General features: G+C 43.6%; 1 protein-coding gene and 1 long non-coding RNA gene across 16 annotated transcripts in view; both read right to left on the minus strand.

The window, feature by feature from the left end:
- Positions 1-26008, minus strand: part of SUGCT (succinyl-CoA:glutarate-CoA transferase) — a 643257-nt gene that overhangs the window by 68452 nt on the left and 548797 nt on the right. The window lies entirely within an intron of this gene.
- On the minus strand, positions 14180-19497 carry LOC146395103 (uncharacterized). The gene is made up of 2 exons (XR_014833340.1): positions 16480-19497; positions 14180-16362 (listed from the first exon to the last, which is right to left on the minus strand). It is a non-coding gene; the product is annotated as an uncharacterized LOC146395103 (long non-coding RNA).

The following is a 26008-nucleotide window of genomic DNA, read 5'->3' on the forward strand; positions in this document are numbered from 1 at the left end:
TAATCCTTATATTTATATATACGATATGTAATAATAATCATAAAGGATACTACATAACTACGTAAAACCCTGATAATGTGAATTGTAGAAAAAAATAACAAAATACTTTAAACTTTCTAGGAAAAACAATCATCTATTCATTTATACTCGTAAAAATTGAGATACATGCGTTCTCCTTTTGTTTTTCTGGAAAATTTTTTTCTAAATATTAAAGCAATATTGTAAATATTGAGAAAAAATACCAAATAAAATAATGAAGCTAAAAATTACCTGTAATCTTGCCACCCAGGAAGAATTATTCCCTCAATATTATACCATCACTAATATTTTGATGTATTTCTTCCTAGACACGTTTTGGGGGGAGGCATAAACCTCATTATATCAATTATGCAAAAGCTTGAATATTACATTACAATCTAAAAACTGAGTTTTTGACCAATAACAAGCTCTAATGTCTTGCTAGGAAAGGAGATAAAAACAAAGAGATAACTACCATTTGATGTTAAAAAGTCCGTGAAGGAAGTTGTCTTGCCTGAGAAGCTGGTGGAGTTGCTAAATTCAGTGGTAGGAAAACAAGCTAACCCATTCCTGTAAGTTCCACGAGGCCCACATTATCTCTGAAATTTTAAAGAGTTCCTTTCCTTCTGCAAAGATTTATTCTGTTTTGGTCTGAAGGCATGTAACTGCTGGTGTTCCAAAGCCTCAATCCTCTCTAACTTAACATTCTGTTATATATATACACACACACATACATATATACAAACACCGTATATGTGTGCACCAGCGTGTGTGTGTGCGTAGGTATATATGTAATATGCACACATACTATGTGTGTATGTACTGTGTATAGACAGGCTTATGTACACATACATACATCCCCCACACCAGAACATTCTGTGAGACTTCGTGCCTGGATCTTTGCTCATTCTTAGCGCTGGTGGAGGGCTGAGGCATTTTTCCTGAGCCTGAAGCTTCAACCATTACTTACATTTTATTATGATAACACGGCTATCATTTTATTCAGGAAGAAAGGTCATCAATTCTGAGGACGTCCTTCTAATTCCAAGGGAATGTAAGATGGAAACGTAACTGCTGGAAACCAAGGCTAAGAACACACAGATAATCAGAAAGCCTTGAGAATAACTCTCTGGGGGACACACAAACAACAGCGCTACATTCTGTGCGTGACTACAGCGAAAGAGCCAGCTGATACCGACTTCAAGGAGGACGCTCTCACTGCACACGGAGAAGAAAAACGGAGATGCCTCTCTCCAGAAGCCCATGTGACAACGAAATAAGTAACAAAGTCTTCGACTGGAGGAACCCAATGCCTGAAGAATGCAGAAAGATAAAATCACTGACATTGTACGTATTTTTTTTTCTTTTGGTGAACTTCATCCTTGGAAATATTTGCCTTCTTCCATTTTGAAGATTTAGAATGTAATTCTTTATGCTTTAATGAACTTCAAGCTGGCCCTGAAAACTGTTCCTCAAAATGTTTGCAAGTTTTCAATGTTGGTGCTTTTAAATTTTTTAAAGACAAGAAAATTAAAAAAAAAAAAAAAAAGAGAGAGAAAGAAAAGAAAGAAAAAGAAAAGAAAAAAAGCCCACACTAGGAACTCCAAGTCCTGCCAATTTTTCCTTCCTGCCAAGTCCTATTAGTATAAATGAAGGGTTTATTTTAAGAAATGCCTGATAAATTACTCTACACAATCAGTAATGAGGGTACTGTCAGCAAAGGAGAATCATTTCCAAAATTTACTTGGCATTAAGGAGCTAGAGCCTTCTAAGCTCAAACTGGGTTATGTGGCCCCAGCCCCGTGGTTTTCCATAAATCTCTGCCTTCTCAGAGCACAGAGGGATTGGCCGATACGTGTAACTGCCGAGGTTTCTCTGTGTCAGCTTACAGTTTTTGAAAACTGCAACGAAACATGGTCATTTTCAAACTTTTCCTTGTCAACAGCTTCTATCACTTCTTCATAGACTTCCTTTTCTTCTGGGGCTTTGCCCCAGAGGAAACTATTAAAGACCTTAGGAAGTTATAGTAACATTAAAAAAAAAAAAATATATATATATATGTATATATATATATATATATATATATATATGTAGGCCAGGACAAAACAGAAAACAGCCGGAAGGAAAAAGGAAAAGATCAAAGGTTCGCATTTCTTTTAGGCCATAAACATTTACTCTGTGCCCAATTCATGGCTAATGTAACAGTGAAGAAATACAATTGTAGCAAGGGCCAGGCTCCCAGTGGCTCCTCAAACATAAACGCCAAGGATGGTAATGAATGACCCACCACTTCTCCTGGAAAAAGAGAAGGAAGGAAAATACATAATTTAAAGAATATGTGGGTAACAAAAACCCATGAGGGTTACAAGTCAACAGTGGGAGATAAGAATCTTTCTTGCGGCTTCTCAGTAGTTTCTGAAGAGTGTAGGCCCCTCCTTACTCATCCATCATGTGAAACCCGTTGGATTTTTTATTCAGGAAAACCCTGAGCCGAGAGTTCAGAAATAAAAACAGGCGCTGGTGTCCTCTCTCCCTACCCACTAACGGAAAACCACCTTGTCTTAAAGTTTTATTTTTCTAAAGGGAGAAATAGGTGGATGTTCTTTTTGATTAATTATGGCAGCAAACCCCTCCAAAGAAGAGTTTAAAATTTGGAGTCTGTTATCTGTAAAGCTTTTTTGTGCTCTTTAGAGGAACAGCATTATAAAAGTTAATGTGCAAATAAAATAAATAAATACCTTTGGTCCTTGCCCACCCATGAGCAGCACAGATGGGCTCCCCTCAATTTTCCTTGGCCCACTTATAAATCCCTCCATGATGGGCTTCCAGTACTTTTGCTCTAAGACTATTTTCCAGCCACCAACTAAAAGACTTCCACTTACTCTTAGCAGCGTCTGTGTAATGTTTGTCATGACCCCGCATCGAAATCTTGTTAGGCCTCCAAGAAGGAGACCAAAGTGTTTCACACAATTTATACTACTCATATTTTGTATTTAATATGTTTAAACACTAGGATCGGAGTTCAGCGTTTAATGCAATGCAGTCTGTACACAAGCTGACTAAATTACAGATGAACAGAAGAGTTGCTGCATACTTCCTCCAATCTTATAGCCAGAGGAAAGATACCAGCTCTTCTTGGGAAATATTTATAAGTTCCAAGCATTCTTAGCATCATTAATAAGCAAACTTCACCATAGTCCTTAGAAGTCATTAAGAGGAATTGGTGCCCATTTTGCAGATGAGGAAACTGAGACCTGGAAAAAAGTTGGGGGGCTTTTTCAAAGGCAAGGATAGAAACAGAGACAGAACAAGCAGGACCCACCAAGATCTCTGACCCCTGAGCCATCCCACCCGATCTGTTTTTCTCCAAGGATGCTGCCCCTGGCCTCGAATCGCTCCCTTCCTCCCCTTCTCAAGGTGGGGGCGAGAGTGTTGGTCAATGTCCATGCTACCATTTCTTAGGGGGCTGGAAGGAGGCCAGACGGGCTGGATAAATGGCCTGTGATCATGGCTTGTCTTGCACGTGGTAAAAGCCATCCAGAAACTAGCAATGGAGTGGAAAATCTTCTCCATTTCCAAGATTTTCAGCCTCACCTTACCTACCACGCAAACATGTTTCCGCAAAAAGAAATCGACGTTGAGACTCCCAGGTCTGATTCCTTGTTACTACTAGCATCGTACATCATTATTAGAAAGAGCAAGGTAAGAAAAGCATAAGCTTTGTGTCAAGCAGGTCCACAATATTCAGCCCCTTCCTCCGCCTCCAGGCTCATAGAGCTTATATCATAATACACGCTGATTATTTTCTGATCTTTGACAGAGCACACAGCAGAATACAGAGAGAGCCCTTTCTTTGCAGTTTCCCCTCACCCGTGGGTGGCAGAGGGCATTCCTAGATCATTCTATTATGAAATAAGCCGACAGCAAGACTTAGAGGAAAAACTACTTCTGAAATGATTCTACCATAGCCCGGGGCGGGGGGGGGGGGCGGTGGTGAAGATGGATGTAAATTTCACAGGGTCTAAATGTCAGAGTTAAATGTCTAAACGTAACTTTAAACCTACTGTCAGCTCTCGGGGCCAGCTCTGGAAGCGGTTCCTGCACGGTCACTCTCTTCCGCAGGCAAATCCAGTGGAATCTGCCAATCTAATTCCAGGCTTGGTCGTGACAGCCTCACACCTCCACCTCCGAGGGGTCGGGGCGGGCGGGGGGGGAGCACAGGTGCACTGAAGAGGCTGTAGAGGCAGCTGTAATTTCGCACAGATTCTGCAACCTCTGGCCATAGCCGATTAAACCAATAGGGCTCTGACTCAATGACAGCTCACCTCGGAGACGTTATGATCAAGGGGTCAGCTGGACAAGACAGGCGGTGCCCAAGTCCTGCGTGTGAAATGGAGAGGGGGAAGCTAAGCCACGGAGCTAGTCAGCTGGGGCTTGCAGCTAACAGGTAGTGGTAGGCGGAGCGGGGGTGGCCCTAACGGGCTAAGCACCTGCTGGATTTATGACAGGGGAGTGACTGCGGATGCCCAGAGGAAGCCAGATGGGGAAGGGAGAAGGGAGTGAGGCAGGGCAGGAGGATTCAGAGAGATGCCAGGGCGGTGCAGCTCAGCCTCTGCCCTGGCTGAAGCTGGTCATTCAGCTTCTCCCCTGCACAAACTGTCAATAAATCCTGCTTCCTGTGAGGCAACTTAAGTGCATGTCTGTTTCTTGTAACCAAAAGAGCCTTGAGAAGAACAAAGGCCCCCAAGGAAATGATTAAAGACCTTCCGGGGTTGTCCAACCGTTGCATCCAGCACCAGGCACACACACAGCTCTCCCCAAACCCACAGCCTCGTCAGGACGCCAGGAAGAGGGCGCCCCCTAGTGCAGGTCCAGGTTGACTAGATACTAAACACCCCTGGGTCACTCTTCCTCTCAAGTTAACATCAAGTGTCACTGCGATGTTACTCATGCTTAGATGAAAAGACAGCAGAAACAATCCCATCGAGGCAACACAAATAGGAACAGAGCTGTGGTCATTTGGGATCTGATGTCTTTTTGCTCCACCACGTACTAGGAACGTGCTACTTTGCCACTTCCTGAGGCGTGGTTCTGATATCCATGGAAAAGGTAAGAGCACTCCGCCCACCTGCGCCTCTGTGTTCAAGCGAAAGAGGACAGAGGACGTAGGAACTACCCCAGGAGCTAATATCTGGGTCCAAGGCCCAGGAACGTGAGTCCTGCCAGTGGCTGGTGGGCATGAGGCTGAGACCTCTCTGGATGAAGTACAACGAAGAGCCGTCTGCAGCGGAAAAACAAATTCTCTCTCATCCTTGCCTCTGCTAATGAGGTTTTTACCTCAAAACTTCATTTCCAAGTGTTTTTCATAGAGGAAACCCCCATTACACCGTTATAGAACTTATAAGAATTTTAGGGCCTTCTCCATGGATCGCTACTCCTCTGCAAAGTAATCTTTTCATTACGATTTCAAAGTGCTCCCCAAAGAGAAAAAGAGTCTACATGTATCTTGATGTTTAGCACACAGGGCATTATGTCACAAATGACCGGTTGATTTTCTCCTGCATGCCGGCTCCAGCAAATGACTGTTTAAGCCCTGTGCCAAGAAGGGCTCTTTAAAGCCAAATGGCCTCTATGTTTGGGGGGAAAGGACCCGGGATTGATTAGCAATGTCTGCCACAGGCATGGGATTAAAAAGAGCCAGCGTGCTATGTACTGGCCACTTTCAGTTTATACCTTTAATGTAGAAGCAAAGGTTTGATTTAGCACACTGTCTTACTGAGCTGAGCACAAAAAATTTGCTGCTTCAAATATCCTTTTCAGATAGAGGTGCTGATGTTTAAAAGTAAAATAATATACAGAAAATAACACTGATATGAAATGTTGTCTCTAGATGCTGAAAAAGTAACAGTAATTAATAATTGAAACTTCCAGAAGACTATGAAAACTCAATCCCAGCAAGTAGGCTTTTTCTCAGGATGTGAAAGAACCATATGCCAGTTAAAGTGAAATAACCATAAAAATAAGGGGAAAAAAATACTGATGTGATAAACTTGGGCTTGAGGCCTAAAAGAACTCAAAAATTCTTTCGCTCTAAGGCTAAATTCTCTCTTCAGAACATATGTGCTTTCTTTTTTTTCTTTTTTCCTTTTTTATTTTTAATTTAATTTAATTTATTTATTTATTTAAGGGTTTTTTTTTTTTTTTGCTATTTCTTGGACCACTCCCGCGGCATATGGAGGTTCCCAGGCTAGGGGGTGAATCGAATCGGAGCTGTAGCCACCAGCGTACGCCAGAGCCACAGCAACGCAGGGTCCGAGCCACGTCTGCGACCTACACCACAGCTCATGCCAACGCCAGATCGTTAACCCACTGAGCAAGGGCAGGGACCGAACCTGCAACCTCATAGTTCCCGGTCGGATTGGTTAACCACTGCGCCATGACGGGAACTCCCCTATTTATTTATTTTTTTGATAGTTGAGAAACTGAGGCCAGTAGCAGATTCTGGGAAGAGAATAATAAGAGCTGATTTGGAGATGACTTGTTTTAGCCCCCAGACACCTGGGTTCCCCACTGGCTTTTACAGCGTAGGATGAAGGCAACCTCTGCAAACTGCAATATGGCCTGGCAGGAGACTGGCAAAGGAGACTGACAAAGATTGATGATGGGCAGGGCTCAGGGGAGTGGTCAGGAGATCAGCTGACCCTGAGAAACAAGGTACCTCAACTGAATAGTCTTTGGAACAGAAACTTAAGAAACGGGGAAGGAAGTACCTTAATAATTCCAGAAGCTGAACCATTTCTGAAAGCGTCACCTGAGTTCAAAAGTATGTATCAAGCACCTGGCTCTGCCTTCATGTGAGGACTTGCTCTGCACTGCTGCTTCTTTAAAGGAATCTGGAAGACCGAACTGATACTGACTGACTTATACTTCCGAGAGGGGGACAAAATACGAAAATAGTTCACTGACCTTACACTTAAGCCAGAGACAGTTTAACATCTTGGGCTTGCCCTCTAAAAGGATAAAATGCATCTGTCTAAAGCCAGGCCAGATTCTCTCTGCTGGAGAAGGCAAGCAAAGGGTGCTACCGAGCACGGACTGTGAAGTCGGACGTCTATCCCCTGGAACACTGGCCCCACACCTGCCCAGCTGTGAGACCTCCGGCACATCCTTAATCGGCCTGAACCTCGGTTTTCTCATTCATAAAGCAGAGAGAACAGTATCTACCTTGCAAGAAGAAAGGCTATTTTTAAAACGGTGTATGTGAGGCCCCTGATCAGTGATGGACAGAGAACCATCAATGCACAGTGATGGACAGAGAACCATCAATGCACAGAGAACCATCAAAAATCCACAGCCACTGCAATTTAAGACCCAGGTGTGAGTCAGCGGCTGAGTCCAGGAACGAAACGCATCTACTCGTAAGTCAGGGTGTGTGCAACTGGACTGAGGACGCCCCACTCGTTAGGAGCAGAGCTCATTGGTGTGCGGCTGCTCAGACCACCTCCTCTGAGCGCAAGCGACACCAGTGGCTGCAGACGGGAAAGTAGGATTATTTTCCAAATCTTCAGAGATGTCCAAGCAACTCTTATGGCTCTTAAAGGGAAGGTTTTGTTTTTGTTTTTGTTTTTGTTTTTAATTAATTAATTAATTTATTTATTTATTTATTTATTTTTGTCTTTTTGCCATTTCTTGGGCATATGGAGGTTCCCAGGCTAGGGGTCCAATCGGAGCTGTAGCCACCGGCCTACGCCAGAGCCACAGCAACGCAGGATCCGAGCCGCGTCTGCAACCTACACCACAGCTCACGGCAACGCCGGATCGCTAACCCACTGAGCAAGGGCAGGGACCGAACCCGCAACCTCAAGGTTCCTAGTCGGATTCGTTAACCACTGCGCCACGACGGGAACTCCACTTTGTTTTTGTTTTTGTTTTTGTTTTGTTTTTGTTTTTAAAAGTGTTGCTTGTTTTTGCTATCTCTTCCGTGCAGAAACAAACCCCAGTAATACCACGGTTGGAAGTGCATGGTATGAAAGTAGTTACCAGAAATAAGTATTCAATATTACTGTGAAATATGCATTTTCCAAAAACAAGCATTTAGCCCATTTAAAGAGACTTTGTTTTATTCTGCAATTTAAAAGATGCGAACCGTTTTATTTAACTTTTCCTCCCTACTCCCCTGAATGTTACTGATGGGAGAATACTAAGGGCCATGAAAATTTAAGATACATTATATCTTCTTGATGATCAGGACGAATTTGTGTTTTTTGCCAAAATGCCTCAGTTATTATATTTCACAGTTGCAGAATTTGGGGTAGATTGAACATACGAAATTTGTGGGGAAAAAAAAAAACCCGTAAAATCAAAACCAAGAAGTCTTTTCAAAGTTTTATAATCTGTATTCAAACACTGTCAGCGCCAGAAATAATTCTGTTAGGAAACGTATTCAGGCAAAGACACCGTGTCTTTGACCTACGCGTTCTATGTGAGCATCTGAACACCAAAATGTAGCAAAAATCCACATGACCAGCTGGCTCCCCATCTTTATAGTGAGATGAGAAAATAACAAATTAATTTCCTGAAACACCGGCATCTGGGAAACTTTTACAGTTAATGGTTAATTTAACACCTATTCCTAAAAGGCAATACACACACACACACACACACACGTATAATGATGTATAATAATCTACATAATATTTGCGAATCATTTTTCTTAATTTCATATAACACATATAATATATATATATAAATACAATTCTTAAAATATGTAATGTATTTACTGAGTTCTTTTTTACTTTTTTATGTAAATTTGAGCAAATCTTTCAGTTTTTATCTTGCCCGATACTTCTGAAGGCGTTCTTTTGGCAACAATAATGTTTGGGTTTTCACTTGATAAGTTAAATCTACTTTATAGAACTGCTTATCAGCCCTGTGACTTGAAGAGATTGTTTTATAACCTTTGATTCAAGGGAAGAAAGACTGACTTCCAAAACTCTGAAATAATCACAAGCTCTGTACAATTTCGGTGAATCTTAAGTGGGGGGCGGCGGGGGGGGGGAAGTACAGCAAAGGAAAGATTTAGTTTCCCAGGTGAATTAGGAAGTATTGCGGAATCTCAAAATCTACTGGAGTGCATTTGCCCTAAAAGTTGTTCAACACATTTCTGTGCAAAACAGATTTATAGCATCCATACTCACTCTGATTTCCTGTTTCTCTGTCCACTCACCGAGCGAGTACTTGGAAGGCTACCACAGCTATGTGCAGTGTTTTAAGAGTTGACCTAGGAAGTGAGCACCCCCCTGGGAGCAATTGGGTTGGTTAATACTAGTTCTGAGCCCGGTATGTGAATCTTTATGACTGCACAGCTTCAGGAATGGATTACTTGACCTCGACTTTCTCCATAGGGTGCACACCTTAATTTTCCACACTAATTTTCAAGTGGAATTACAAAAACACTTTACTTATCTAGAGGTCAACCATTCTACAAACCCAACTACTTGGAACATGGACAAAAAGCAAGCAGAAAAGTATCTGTGCAGCCAAAAGTGATGTCATAAAGCCCCACAGATTTCCCCATCAGGCTTGCTAATCATTCAGGGAAAATTTACATGTATTTTATGACCTATTCTGGTCACTATACTGATGTTGTTTTTGAACCTACAGCAGATAAGAAGAAACAATATGTGTGAAAGAAGGACCATTCAAAGCAATTAAGTAAGAACAATATGCTATAAAAGTGAAACCAATTCAAAGATTCTAAAGGACAAAGAACCCCATACACTTCAACGGTCTGTGAGGACATTGCTTTTAAAAGATATTATGAATGTTTTAAATAATAATAAAAACATAAAAGATTTCATTTTATTCAAACTACATTAAGAAAGCCAAGAAGATCTTTAAGACATCTTACAAAATTTCAACAAATAGGAAAAAAAAATTCAAAAGGATTATCGAAAAGGATAAGCTCTGGTGATTTATTTATCCCCTATTGATTACTTGATCAATCTACGTGGGATAGTCACCTCTGAAGAACAGCTCATTCCCTCAGAGAAAAAGTCACTTTAATTTTTTTTTGTTTTTTTAATTTTTTTGTCTTTTGACGGCCACACGCATGACATATGTAAGTTCCGAGGCTAGGGAGCGATTGGAGCTGCATCTGCAACCTACACCACAGCTCACGGCAACGCCAGATCCTTAACCCACTGAGCGAGGCCAGGGGTCCAACCTGAATCTTCATGGATACTAGTCGGGTTCACTACCGCTGAGCCACAGCAGGAACTCCAGATGTAAATTTCTGATAAACACTGAAACAAAGACAACCTTATGGCTCCTGCTAACTGGAATTTATTTGGCACAGGTTTATTTTGATGAGGCTATTTACTTGTGATAGTGTTAATTATAAAAGATAAAATTCAGGCACATCTGTAATGGGTTTTAAAATGTCATTAAGCATAGGCATTTTTTCTCATTGCCTTTAACCCACTGAGCAAGGCCAGGGATTGAGCCCGCATCCTCAGGGATCCTACTTGAGTTTGTTACCACTGAGCCACAATGGGAACTCCCAGAAAAAGATATTTTTTAAAGGTCAGAGCTAAATTAATTACAGAAGATCAAATTATTGAATCTGAGAAAGCATTTCTCTCTGGTGCTGAATGATCTAACAGTAATCAGTAATTTAGAGAAATGCTTTTTGTGAACTTAAACATGGAAATCTTTTTTTTAAACCAGAAGCACGTTTTCCTCTAAAAAATAAAAGCTTTTATCTGTAAACCACAAGAACCTGAAAGAATCTGCAAGGCTTGGGTATAGGCTAATATTTAGCAGGTGGTAGCAAGAATATTGGGACCACAAGCAGACACTGAGCTTTCAAGAAGAGTTAGCTGCCCTCTTGCCTCGTCTTACACGATTTGGATGTGCAAAGGGAGGAAGAAGGGAGAAGTGGGGGGAAGTCCATAGGGCTGAGGACGGAGAAGCAGGCTCTCCCTGGCTGAGTGCGCGGGAGTGAAAGGGGCACTTAACCACGGCACTGGGCCGACAGGCACAGACTGAGACAGTCCCAGGCAAAGTAGAACATGTGGTCACCCCGGTTTTAAAGAACAAGTGGAGGTTAGCAGACGCAAACGACCACATTCAGAGCGGATAAGCACTGAGGTCCTGCTGTGCAGCACAGGGAACTGTGTCCAGTCTCTTGGGAAAGACCGTGATGGAAGAGAGAGTGTAAGACAGGGAAGGGGTGTGGGGGTGTGAGACTGGGTCACTGCTGTACAGCAGAAATTGGCACAGCATTGTAAACCAATTACACTTTAATCTAAAAACAAGAACAAGTTGAAAAACACTGTGCTAATGAATTGTCCTCTAATAATTCCTGAGGCAGAAAACGGTGGGAAAACACGAAGAAGTCACTCACGAGAGAAGGTCAGAGGGTCCGCTAAAGAAATGGTCTCCTCGCGTCGAGTCGCGTGGTCGTTCACTCATTCCCTCAGGTCACCTCAGGGGACAGCTACTCTGCCACACTATAACTGCTCAATAAAATTTCTCTTCCCTACCTGATCACAAGTTTTCAAAAGCAAGTATCATGCCTTTTTTAAAATTACATTTAGTTTCACGTCTCATGTATTTTATGTCTTCAATAGATGACCCGTATCTGCTAATGCTCCAAAGAGGAACCTTAAGAAAACTGAGGACCTGCACGTGTGTGTGTGACTGGGTCACCTTGCTGTGCCCAAGAAAACTGACGGAACACTGGAAACCAGCTACGCTGGAAAAAATAAAAATCATTATAAAAAAAAGAAAAAGAAAGTCATAATTACTCGTTTACTGTCCCATCTAATCTTAAAATAATACTACCAGGGTAAAGCTAGGTGTTTGAATTGAAAGAGCGCTATAGGATTTTGTGTTTCTCCAGACCGCAGTACTTCCCTTTCTCGCACTTAGAATAACCTCATGGAAGTGTTAACAATACCTTACAGAAAAGAGGCATATCAGAAGAAAGACTGTTACAAATAAAAGCATGTATTCTACTCATAGATTTTCACCCGACAGGTTAGTCTACCTCTTAACTGGACAGTGTAATAGTTTCCTACATAATGTGGCGGCACCGATATAGATTAGGGTTCACGTCCAATTTGCTGCATTTTAATGGACTGCTTGAACATAAAATTCCTTTGATCCCATTTTTCTAAACTATCTTTGCAGAGAAAGGTGGGGTAGAAGTGTTCACCTCAGAGGAAACAACACGTGCAGAGTAACGGAGGCAAAACAGCCACGCGGTGCTTTAGGAAAGCTTGCTAAATTCAGCAAGATAGGGGTTCAGGAAGGCAGTAGTTGGGCAAGTAGCATGCTAGATGATCAAAAGCCTTGCTTGTCATGCTAAGAAGGTTGGGCTTAATTATAGGCGAACAGAAATCATCCCAACTCATATGTAAATTAAAAAGGGGAAGTTCCATTATAAAGGAGCAACTTTACAGAGGGCTCAATCCAAGAAATCTCTAATAGCAATAGTGTGGAGAAGCGAAGTGAGACAACTCTAATCCCCTCGTTGGTGTATATATTTTTGGCTTTGGGTAGCTTTGTTTAGAGCTCAAATAAAATTTCAGAGTCTAGAGAAAAGCAGGTGTCTTAGTTTCCTGTTGCCACTATAACAAATGATCTCAAAGTTAGTGGCTTAAAACAATTCCAATTTATTTTCTTACAAAAGTCGGAAGTGGGCATCCCGAGGGTGGAGCCAAGGTGCAGGCAGAGCTGCATTCTCTCTGCGGGTCTAGAAGAGCATCCTTCTCCTTGCCCTTTGCAGCTCCCAGAGGCCGCCTGCCTGCCTTCACCTTCAAAGCCCCTCAAGTACCTCTCTGCTTCTGCCACCACCTCTTCTCTGCCCTGACCCCAATCCCTCCGGAAGCCCTCTTAGAAAACGACTGTCTGATATTCCGCGACAGTCTCCGTAACTCAAGACGCTTAACGAAATCACATCTGCCACATCCTTTTTGTCTCATTCACATATTCCAGGGATTAGGACTTGGGCATATTTGGGGACTACAGTTCAGCCACACAGCAGGGAACCAGGCAGAATTTCCAGATTACAAAATGGGAAATGCACTCACTTGAAACACCATTTAAGCCAATCCTCCACTCTGGAATTGGCATTCCCACTAAGTCCCCACCCACTGTCTGTACACCTGCTGCGACGTCCACAGTCTTGCCAGGAGGATAACCCCACGCCTCTTTTTACTGCTCCACAGGTAAAAAAGTCTCCTTGTTCTGAGCCCAGTTCCTTACCCTGTAACATCTCTAGTCTGAGCTCTGTCCTCCAAAGGCATAGCCCTTGTAAGGTAACCACTGAATCCAAAATGTCCAATAAAAATGCTCAGGAGTTCCTGTCGTGGCTCAGCGGTTAACGAATCTGACTAGGAACCATGAGGTTGCGGGTTCGATCCCTGGCCTTGCTCCGTGGGTTAAGGATCCCGCGTTGCCGTGAGCTGTGGTGTAGTTTGCAGATGCGGCTCAGATCCCACGTTGCTGTGGCTGTGGTGTAGGCCCGCAGCTACAGCTCCGATTGGACCCCTAGCCTGGGAACCTCCATATACCTCGGAAGTGGCCCTAGAAAAAAAGGCAAAAAGACAAAAAAAAAAAAAATGCTCAAAGCAGGACATGAGTTCAAGGTCCTCACTCCTCTGGCTGCTCTCTCCTTAAAGAGCAATTTGTTGCCTGCACCTCCCCCGTCATGGGACACGATGCAGCAGCCTGACAGCGCAGTCTTGATGTGATGTTGGTTTGGATGTGTGATTGGGCATTTATGTAGAAAAAGGAATGGCATTCAACAAGAAGCGCAGTGGGGGAAGGGATGGAGTGGGAGTTGGGGATTAGCAGATGCAAACTATTATACACTGAATGGATAAACAAGGTCTTATGGAAACTGACAACACTTATGACTCGGACCCAGCCAGGAGCCAGACGGGGACCTGAACCCACAGTTTTCTTTCTTTCTTTTTTTTTTTATTTTCATCTATCTGTATATATGTTTATGAATTAGACTTGAACATAACGATTTTTTTTTCCATCCTAGCTGGTTTAATTTTCTAATTAGAATCACTCACACCTGTTGTCTGGACTTTCTGAGGTTCAGGTTCTTTGTGTCTCAGTGCAGAAGGAATTCAGTGAGAGACAGAGGGATAGGCAAGAAATAGATTTTATTAAGATAGGATGCTTGTGAGAGATTCAAACAGGCAGGCACGGAGGCTCTGCCCCAGGATTAGGTGGGCTGCACTTTCATAGTCCAAGGAAAGCGGGAAGGGGAAAAGGCCGCCTTCTTCCTCGTTCTTCGAGGAGACGTCAGGCTGACATCACCAGCTCCTCTTTCACATCTGGTACGAGAGTATCTGACCTTACGAGGTCAGACGAGAACTATCCTAAGTGCTTATTCAAATCAGCAGAAGGGGGGTAACACAGGCTAAAATATGTTGACTCATCTCAGGTCTCCATCTAGTGAGGGTGTCAACTCTGCAAGGTCCTCTTTCCCTTGAATTCCTGTCCTGGGCCCTAAGGATCATTATCGTGCTGACCCTGAAAGCCTCATTCTATCCTTCACGTAATGACCTGAGGGTAGCTCATGCTTTTACTTATGGTTTTTTAGTTGAGCAAGCCTGCTTCACTCTGAAGGCCTTTTTGAGCGATTATGAACTTACAGTGTCTCCCAAAGTCCCCTGGGTTTCCCTCTCTCGCTATGGTCTCCTGCGGGGACTCCTACAGCTACCTGGTAACAATCCCACTCCTTCCCTGTCATTACTGTAGAGCACAAGGAACTATACTCAATACCCTGTGATAAACCACAATAGAAAAAAAAGGACATGAAAAGAAGACGTGTGTGTGTGTGTGTATAGCTGAACCACTTTGCTGCATAGCAGAAATTAACACAATATTGTAAATCAACTATAGTTCAATAAAATAAAATTTAAAAACTTAAAAGGAGAGGCATAAATGTACTAGGTGTATTATGAATGTGTCACCAGCAGCATCGACCACAACGCGAAGGCGTTTGGACTGCAACACAGTAAACACAACGTTATTTGAAAGTAAATAAACTATCAGGCCCCGTTTCTAAGCATCCAGCACAGGCTGCCCAACAAATACTCTTTTATTTCTTTTTCCAGTTCAAAGTTGTTCTTGTTTTTAAGCTGGAGTGTTGACTTACACTGTTGAGTTAGTTTCAGGTGTACAGCAAAGTGAATCAGTTGTAGGTACATATACACATACCCTTTCTTTTTTTTATTACTCAAATGAATTTATCACATCTGTAGTTGTATAATGATCAAAACAATCCAATTTCACAGGATTTCCATCTCGCAGCCCAAGCACATCCCCCCACCCTCCAAACTGTCTCCTCCAAAGACCATAAGTTTTTCCATGTCGATGAGTCAGCATCTGTTCTGTAAAGAAATTCAGTCTGTCCTTTTTTCGGATTCCACATGTCAGTGAAAGCATTGGATGTTGGTGTCTCATTGTACGGCTGACTTCACTTAGCATGATAATTTCTAGGTCCATCCATGTGGCTAAAAATGCCGGTATTTCGTTCCTTTTAATGGCTGAGTAATATTCCATTGTGTATATGTACCACATCTTCTGGATCCACGCCTCTGTCGATGGACATTTAGGTTGTTTCCATGTCTTGGCTGTTGTAAATAGTGCTGCAATGAACATCAGAGTACATGTGTCTTTGCGAGTCGTGGTTTTCTCTGGAGAGATGCCCAGGAGTAGGATTGTTGGATCAAATGGTAGTTCTATGTTTAGTGTTCTGAGGAATCTCCATACTGTTTTCCACAGGGATTGCACCAATTTACAATCCCACCAACAGTGTACTAGGGTTCCTTTTTCTCCACACCCTCTCCAGCACTTATTGTTTGTAGACTTTTGGATGATGGCCATTCTGGCTGGTGTAAGGTGGTACCTCCGAGTGGTTTTGATTTGCATTTTTCTAATAATGAGTGATGCTGAACATCTTTTCATGTGTTTTTGGCCATCCGTGTGTCTTCTTTGGAGAATTGTCTGTTTAGATCTTCTGCCCATTTTTTGATGGGGTTGTTTGTTTGTTTTTGGTATGGAGCTGCAGAAGGTGCTTGTAAATTTTGGAGATCAAGCCCTTGTCAGTGGATTCACTTGCAAAGATTTTCTCCCATCCTGTGGGTTGTCTTTTCGTTTCATTTACCATATAGGTGATTACAAACTCTTGAGTAGCTTTCCTGTGCTATCAGTAGGTTCTTGGTAATTATCTATGTTACACGGCTGAGTGTATGTGTTGTCCCCATGCTCCCAATTCTTCGCGTACCCTTTCGCCTTGGTCATGTGGAACACTTCCTAGAAATGGCAAGAGATAGGGTGAGTCTGTGGAACATACTGGTTGTTGGTGGATCTGGCTATTGGTTGTTGTGAAACATATTGGTTGTTGGTGGATCTGGCTATCCAAAAACTCACCAGATTTCTCAGTGGCTTTGCCCCTGGTCAAAAGCTGACTCCCATAAAGAGGCAGGGAAGCTGAAAGGACCCCCTGATCTTCTCCGGAGAGGTCAAGAGTCCACGGGGCTGTTGAGGATCCCAGCAAACTCCTGGGGACTTGCCCGGGGCACAGGACCAGGCTGGAATTCCTGCACATGGCCTCTGTGATGCCTCCAGGAGCAGTCAGTGCCTCTTCCACTGGAGCTGAGAAAGTTCTGAGAAACAGCTAGTTAAGTAGCTTGAGGCCACCGCCTCGGAAGGCCCACCTGCCGAACAGAGAGAACAGGGCTCAGGATGAGCTGGCAGGCAGGCTCCGGGCGATGTCCTGCTCGGCTTTATGCACCTTGACCTCCTCCCTCACATCTGTGGACCTTGGGACGGTGCTCAGAAGATGCAGAGCTGGTCCTGTGCTTGAGCGCTGCACCCGGTCAAGTGTTCCATCTTACCCTGAAGCCAAGTTTTCCTTTTGCTCAAGTTTTGAAGAGTAGATTCTGCCTTTTTCCCTGGATCTTCGTTCTGTCCTTAAAACCATTCTGGCAACCCCATCTCCGGATTATGGGAAAACCAATAATTCCATTTTGGTTTTGCCTTCTTTCTTATGCCAGGACTTGCGTTCTGCTCCTGAACAGCAGCCCTGTGGCTGAGGTCTTGCCAGGCAAAAGGATTTATCTGAGGTCCACTGAATACTATCTCCTAGGATTCTAAGATGCTTTTTGGACCTACAATCTCCATTTGCATGTTTTGTTAGGGCCCCTTGTCATCTCTTGGTAAATAGGACACTGTATTTACCAGCTTGATGGGCTCCTCCTGATGGGCTGGCATTCCCTCTGTTGCCCATGCCCATCCCTCTGACCCACACCAATGCTATGTCTGGGTCCAAGTTCTTCTATCACGAGGCTGTTCCATCCTGCTAGGTCAACCAACCCTGCACGGATCAGTGAGAGATCTTTTGGACTAATGGCATTTTTTGGCACCACTAAGATAGTTTTTGGAATGCTAAGGCTTAGTAATACCTTACAATTTTCTTTCATATCGCATGATTTACATTCTATATACTTTGTGTATGGAAGGATACAAGATTTTTTTCAGGAATTAATATTATACTTTTTATTGGAAAAATTCTATGAAGAGACCATCTATGTTATAAAAAGGAAAACAACAGGTTAGTTTCCACTAGTCTGTTTGGTTTCAGCCTTGTGGCTTAGGTGACTCTTCTCTTTCTCTGTAAAAATAGACCTAAAGGTCTTAAGTCACTGAAATGTTTTCAAAAGCACCTAATAGGTAAATAAGGCAGACGATCTATATTCAAACAGTTTTTGCTCTAGAGGTAGAGCTATTGCTTTGATACAATTGTCATTATTAATAGGTCTCCTTAAGAACAGACTCGTTTTCATGCCTCTGTGACTATGCGCAGTTCGTCGTTTCCATCCAAACCGCTGTTTCCATCATGAAGCAGATCAACAACGGACACTTATACAGTACTTAGAATATTTGACACGGCATTTAAAATACGTCACACTTTGAACTGCACCTATAAACCAGGAGTGCAGGATTGGGCTACTGATATTAAAGTACGCATATTTATTGAAATCCAAAACTGACAGATTTTCAACTAATCCAGCAGTCCTAAAGAGTGCTATATTTGTTTCAAAGGCTTAATGCTCACTAACCTATTGATACTTACATTTTTATTAGAAAACAAAAATAAATTGGTATTAGGATTTGCAGGCATTTAGATTTGTGGAGCAGAACAGGCATGATATCTATAATATAAAAATATAAGATTGAATCTTACTGAAACGCCAGGATTGGCACCAGGCTTTGCCACATTTTGGGGGGTAGGGGTGGTCATGGTTTCAACCCAATTTTAGATTTTGACCACATATTAGATTGCAAAAATAAAAGTTATTTTATAACCGAGTTCCACTGTGTTTAAGCAGAAGAGCATTGAAATAAAAGTTTTTCTTTTTCCCACCTCACACGAAAGTTTAAATGTAGACATTTCCTTTCGTATATGTGACGTATTTAATAAGAGTAAAGAAGAACAGTCCAAAGAAAATACATGGCTGAAAACTTAGAGGGTGATGCTTGAGAGTCAAGAAAAGCGGAGGGGGAGGCTGGGCCGTCAGAGCATTTCCCAGCCTATGAGAAGGCGCCCCGGTTGCCCAAAGTGGAGGATCCAGACCATTTCATAAACTGTTCAAATAAGTGCATCCGCTCTATTTTTTTCACTCATGAATTCCAGTTTTCTGCCCTCTTATTTGCCTGCCTTCAGTCTTCTTTGTTATTAGTTCCCATGCCCTTTTAAAGAAAGCCAATGGAAACCAATGATACAGAGGAGTCAAATTTGCTTTTCTATTGGTTTGAAAATCTCTGACCCTAAACTTAATTTTTCTTTTGGCTCAAATGCTCACAGAGACGAGGCGAAGCTTTACAAGTAAGTTGGTTGATTTTTCTTTTTCTTTTTGTGGCTGCATCTTTGGCACCTGGAAGTTCTCAGGCTAGGGGTCCATTCAGAGCTGTAGCTGCCTGCCAACGCCACAACCACAGCAACGCTAGATCTGAGCCGCATCAGCAATCTATGCTGCAGCTTGCAGCAACGCCAGATCCTTAACCCACTGAGAGAGGCCAGGGATCAAACCCACATCCTCATGGATACTAGTCGGGTTCTTAACCCCCTGAGCCACAATGGGAACTCCTGGTTGATTTTTATTTCCGGGGAAACACACAAGTTTTGTTTTCCTTGTTCAAACATCCTGCCCTGAAAGTATCAGTCACTGCCTCTGGGTCCCAGGCAGAGGATTTAGGGGATGGCCAAGCAAAGAGCCCACGAACCAGCTTCAGGCAAAGGCTGGTGTGGTTTTGTTTTTTAATGAAAAGACCCCCTTTTCATAGACAAGTGCTGGTATTTCAACCAGAATGGCTTCCTTTGGTTTGTAGTCCCTATGGCTCTGATTGAAGACCAGTGTGTTTAAATGACGCTTTTTTTTTTTTTTTTTTCCCCAAACTGGAACACTTCACAATTCAAGATGTAGGAAAATAGGCTAGGAAGAGAACTGTAATTCTGTGTCCTGGAATTCACTGCAGATGAGGGGATATTAACGGACGACGGTTAGATTCAAAAAGCCAAATATGGAGGAAGCTGTCACTTGTGCCTCCTGAGGACTCAGGGACCCTACTGCTACACGCAGGCAAAGGAGACTAAGAAACAAGTCAGTGGCATTCTCATCATAACTTGAGCCACCCTGAGCACCAAGAGCCTCTACAACTGGGATTAAGAGGGAAGGATGAGCCTGCGGCCCAACTGGGAGACGTCTCTCCTGAGACGAAAAGGTGCTGCCACAGCCTGCAGTGCGCTTCGGGGAGCTGGTGTCAGGGCCAGCTCCAGCCTCACTCGGGTCCAAGAAGCCGACAGCTCACCTTGGCTATCAGGCCGCAGAGGGAGGAAACTGGGCTGGCGTTACCTCCAAGGGAAGTGTCGACAGCGTAGACGCCTTTCCCGGTTCAATTCCGTGAAACGGCTCCAATTAAGTTTCATTTAAAAAAATACAATCTCCAGGATTACGTTGTTTTGTTTTTAAAGTCTACTCCACCCTACTCGTGAATGATTCCAGAAGAATTGTTTTAAGTAACCTTCCTTTTTTTTTAAGTAACCTTCCTGTCAGATCTGGTTTTTCCATCAGTCCTAATATACCATTTACATTTTTTTTAAGAAAAGAATAAAGCAGTATAAAGAGAGCCAAACAAGAAGATATATATCATCTCTGCTCAGGTCCTGCTATGGAACCGAATTCCTGAAGTTTGAACTGCGTTCCATGAATGTAAAAGACATATGCAGACTCTCCTGATGGCTAAAAAAGGCCAATGAGGTAACAGTAACACCGACGGCTGTTTGTCTCAAACGTCCTATAAATAGGAATGTGGAAATTAATTTTTTTTTCAATCTACCTTCTCTCTATTGACGAATCTTTAGGGGTAAGCTGAGCTACGTTGTTTAGTAGGGAAAGGTTCACATTTGGCTTGTCGTTTCCATGTTTGTAATTTGGGGACTTCTTTCTGAAATGAAAGGGACACCAAGGTGCATACTCCCTAAATTTCCCATCACTCATGAATGCAGGATGACACGTGGGCGGGGGGGGGGTTGCATCTTCTAATCCTGCCTCCTGGATTTATCTCCCCCTGCTGTGTGTGAGCTGCAGGACACTTGGAAAGAGGGCTTGCCGAGGCCTGCTCTTGTAACAGCTGGTGGCTTTGGCATTTTCATATAAACACGCAAGCCGAAGAGAAATTTCTGCTTCATAATTGGCCCCGTTTCCCCCTCCCTAGAACATTCCACAATGCCACCGACAATGAAGTGCTCAGCGAGGAGGAATCATTTCTGTTTACGTGAAAATAGATCTGAACTCTGTGAGGCAAGGGAAGAAAGAATACAAAGCTTCAAAAGACCCACAAAGAGACGTTATAATCAAGTCTGGATGCTGTTTCTGAGATCTGACAGAGCTCCTCCACGCTGGCGGCTGGACCCCAAGGCTGAGTCTTCCAGCCCTGCCTGCTCCCCCGCTCCCCCCTGCTCCGGTGCCATGGCCTTGCCTGGGTTAAGCATGGGTAACGCTCTTCGTGAGCATCCACTCTCCCACCCAGGAAAACCATCTCTCTCTCAAGGGATGCTTCGGAGACACAAGGCCACTGGTCTCGGATTCCTAAGAGCGATGACCAGAAGTGCCTTCAGGAGGCAGCACAGCCTCACAGGAAGAGAGCAGGAATGTCTGAGTTGCATTGGATGCAACTTCTGGGTCTGCCACTTACTGGTGGTGTGACCTTGGCTGGGTTATTTCATCCCTCTGAGGCTCAGTCTGCTCATCTGTAAAATGGGGATGCTAATAGCTCTCAGAGTATTGAGATGAAGATCAGAGCCCATACATATGTAAAGCATCTAATCCAGAGTCACGAAGTCTTGGCTAGTTTTATCGAGTGCTCTCGAGGGTAACTATCCCTAGAACGCTTTATAGCACGCGGTGTATCTCCACACACGGTGTAACATAATGCACAGATTTGCTATGGTTCTTACCCACAAGGATATTGCTGTAATTCAGCTTAAGGGAAAAACATGTGCAGACGCTTGAAGCAACACTAAGCATGATTCCCAGCTCACAATACCCTGTAGCAAAGTAAATACTGCACCCTAGCCATCAATATCTGCCCCTAAGAAACACAACGTCTGCATCTTCTTCTTTTTTTTTTTTTTGACTGCACCCAAGGCAGGAGGAAGCTCCTGGGCCAGAGACTGAACCCATGCCACAGCACGGAACCAAGACACTGCAATGACAATGCCAGATCCCCAACTTGTTGCACCGCAAGGGAACTCCCTACATCTTTTTTAAAGACCAAAAAAAAGAAAGACAACTTGGTTGACACCAGCATATGATAAGAAAGAAAAATATCATCCTGAATCTTTATCCAAATAACTCAACTCACGTCCCCCGTGATGGCAGTCAAATCACCCTTGCTAGTAAATACTCTTTCCCTAATAGACTTCGAGTTTCCCTTCTGGTGCTTAAAGCCTGTTTCTTCTCATTTGCCACATTAGGCAATTAATTGGGTATTTATAGGCAGCTATCGTATACCCACTGTCACTGCTACTCAGTCATACATCTTAAATTCGCCACAGCTTGCCACTTAAATCCTACCCCTTAATCACCTCATCATCTCTGTCACATTTTAAAAATTTCCTTCCACTTAATCAACTCCCTTTTCTAAGCTCGAGTACTAACAATTGTGCAGAATCCGACTAATGCAGCCTTTCGGAGGCTCAATGAAGAGAAAGCGCTTTCTTCTTAGGGGATTTCTTCAGCTCCCAGGATAGTTCTGGCTCCTGGTGCAAGAGCATCACCGTGTGAGCTATTTCTGATCTGCACTTTGGTGTTGCCCTCAATCCATTTCCACTGCTAACGCTTTCCATTGTGGAACTCGGGAGGGGCTGGGCCAGCTTGGAACAGAGGCGCCCGGCCCCAGCCCCACAACCACTACAGCCACACGGCCCCCCCGACACCCCGTGGCCGCGCTCCTGGCCGACCCTCACAGGCAAGGGAGACCCTTCCTGATGCTCCTCAGGAACCTGGTCCCTTGAGCTAAGAAACAAGAGAAAATTCTAACCCCCAGGAGACGGGCGGCTTTCCTATTTCAGCTCCCCGCCCTCTGTTGGTGTCAACGAGCCAATGTCTCCAGCCAGCGACAATTACAACCTGTCCCATGTGGCTCCAAAGGGACACATGTTCTCAGTGGGGAGACCACAGAACGCTTTTCCATGGGCTCTTAATCAGAGTTCCGGGGGGGAAAGGGCTCCACAGTCAAATAACTTCAGGAGACAGGACAGGCAGTACCTCCCTCTCAGAGACCCCAAACTAACTTCGGATGTTAACGGATTCGAGAAACTTCGAGGCGAAGAACACCCGTTGGCCTCTGGATGACGCCGGTTTCCCCCAGTTGCCGGCACCAGGCTCATTTCTTGGTAGACAACCCTTGGAGGTGAAGGAGCGGAGTGTCTGCAGAGGGTCCTTTTGGAAAAGCTGCACCCATCGCGGTCTTTCCCTCGTTTCCCCTAAACCAGCTGTTACATCCTCGGCCGCGGTCTCTGAAGCATTCTTGTCACCTGCATGATCTGTCCAGCGCAGTGCTGTTTTTGCAGGATGCTCTCATGCTGCTGAGGTCTCCACTGACTTTACGTACAATGTATTTATCCAAGAGCTTCAGAGTTGGAAGGCGGATAAAAGGGCCGGTCTGGCCCAACATGCGCACCTGGCAGGGACTGGCCCAGGGTTTCCCTGTCCCACTGCATCTCCTTCGACGGGACACTGTCAAACGCCCCATTAGACGGGCTCCTTGTCACTCAGTGCTTGGCACAGAGCGGATACCAGATACATGTTTGTTTAACACAAGAGTCATTGGTTTTACCGTATTTCTTAGAGAAATACGCATGATTATTTCAATGTTTCATGTCTGAAAAAGAACATAATGTGGCGAGTTCTCTCCCCCCACCCCCAAGAGTCGTGGCTACTGTAGATACTGCTAAGGGCTGATTCATCATTGACACTGTGCTTCCCCTTACTCTGATGTGCTGAGCCCATGGCACGTACTGTTAGTTAATTAAGTCACAGCGAAGGGAGTGTGTTTGATCTTCACACGACAGAGATGTCAGTGAGACACACTCAAAAGGCTGTCTAGTATCTCCGACCAGAACTTTCGGAGCTCGGTTGGTACACAGGTCTTGCTGACGTAACCCAAACACACTCCGCTCTACACCAAGCATATGCTACCATCTACGCAACGACGCAGAAGTTAGCTCGTAATTATGTAATTTACCGTGGTAATATGGATAATGAAATTTATCTCTTCAACCTTGTTCTCAGTGCACAATTCTGGGGCATCAGGTCCAGTCACACTGTTGTACAGGGGTCACCACCGTCCTTCTCAGCCAGGACCCTTCACCCCTGAGCCCTAACTCTTGCCTCTGCTCCTCCTCTATCCAGCCCGGGCCACCACCCTTCTATTTTCTGCCTCTGTGAATCTCACTGCTTTAGGTACTTCATATCAGTGGAATCATATAGAATTTGCCCCCAATTTTTTAAATTTGTTTTTTACTATTTTTAAAATTCTTACTCTGGCCCACCTGGGCGATAACATCGTTACACGATGCTTATACCAACATAACATCGTTTGCAGGTTAAAGTTGCTCGAAGGGAACTAACTTTAACCTGACCATGAAACTGACCCCCAGTGAGCAAGAAAGAATCTGTCCACAGGGCCCCCGCTCACGGACACAGTGCTGGAGGGAAACCTGGGTAGGGCGGGGTTGCAGCTTTGCCACCACGGGTCTGTGGAAGGTGCAGAGCTGCATAACTACCCTGAACACGTCTCTCTCTCTCCTCCCTTTCAAACTGCTTTTCTGTTAATGTGTGAAAGCCGCGCAACTTGAGGGAAATGTAATCCACATGTGTTGGTGCATTTACACTTGTGTGCTCTTGAGAATATCGAAAGAGCCTAACAATATATTTTCCAATGGCTGTTTTTGTTTTATAGAAGCACAACAATAGACTGTAAAAAACAAACTTAATCCCCACAGGAGGTAGGCTCAGTCTAAGTTTAAATTCTTGAAATTTGAACAGTCGGAAGTAAATTTCCAAGCTCATCTTTAAACGAAACATTTAAAATACATGAATCAGCCTTTAGATTAGACACTAAAGATGTAAGATAAAAAACTCAATAGTTGGTTCAACTTTCCTTTTCGGCTCAGCTTTAGGAGAAAGTAGGAAATAGGAAAAAGAAGAGAGATTTCAGAGATTCTCCAACTGTGGTTTCAATTAATTGCTGCTGCAACACTTAGCAGGTGTTAATTTTCTCATCTGTAAAATGGATATATAGAGTATGGCTTACTGAATTTTACTAGACATTAAACAAATCGTGTTCATAAATGCTTCATGTATACACCGTATATAGAGAAGTCCTTAAGAGATACTTATATCCTTTGGTTTCAAATTTGAATGTTCCACCGCAATAATGCTATTAAATCTTTCTACTCCAAAAAAATGTATATATGTATATATGTTTCTTTTTATGGACACAGCTGCAGCGTATGGTAGTTCCTGGGCTAGGGGTGGAATCAGAGCTATAGCTGCCAGCCTATGCCAAAGCCATGGCAATGCTGGACCCTTAACCCAATGAGTGAGGCCAGGGATTGAACCCATATCCTCACAGACACTATGTCAGGTTCTTGACCTTCTGAGCCACAACAGGTACTCCCCCCAAATATATTTATATCCAGTATGGTAAATTGTACTTTTCCTTTACACTGAAAGAATGAAAAGATCAATCCCATTAAAACAAGACAACACACTGAAAGGTGGAGTCAGTTACTTAAGGTCACATATCAACCTGAAGGCCCAGCAGCAAAGAGAAAGAAGTTAGTGAACATTTATAGCATTTATAGGAGATAAACTGTGGTGTGGATATTCCTGAAATCTATGTGGGATAGGGTTTCTCTAGTTTTTTTTTTTTTTTTGGCTGCAGCAGGTTCTTGGTACTTTTATTTCACCATCCCCTCTTCTCAAATCCCCAAAAGTGTCTTTTACTTCTTTCCCTTTTTAATTTAAATTTAAGCTTCTGCTTAATTATCTGAAAAGCACGTGGCTTCTTGCAGTAAGCTGGACCACATGGTTCACAGGAACACGTTCCACAGACCCGCGGTCCTGGAGACTCAACTAACAGCTCGCCCATCCCGACAGCCACGTGGCCAGCGTGACTTACGCGACGTCCCGACGAAGGGCAAAAGCTGGGAAGCATTTCAAGGTCCCTCATCCCCCTCCAGGCGGTGTCCTAATCTTCCTCAAAAGAATGACCCCAGAGACACAGCGACTGCTCATGCCATGCCAGATAAAGACATGAGTACAAGGAGATAGGGTTCCATAAAAGTCAACACACAGCATTTGCTCCTGCCGAAGAGGAGATAAGCAAT

Source organism: Sus scrofa, chromosome 18, assembly GCF_054392235.1.
Source record: "Sus scrofa isolate SSC_HxYL_T2T_F1_AM1 chromosome 18, Sscrofa_HxYL_maternal_Yorkshire_Landrace_v2.0, whole genome shotgun sequence".
NCBI lineage: Eukaryota > Metazoa > Chordata > Mammalia > Artiodactyla > Suidae > Sus > Sus scrofa.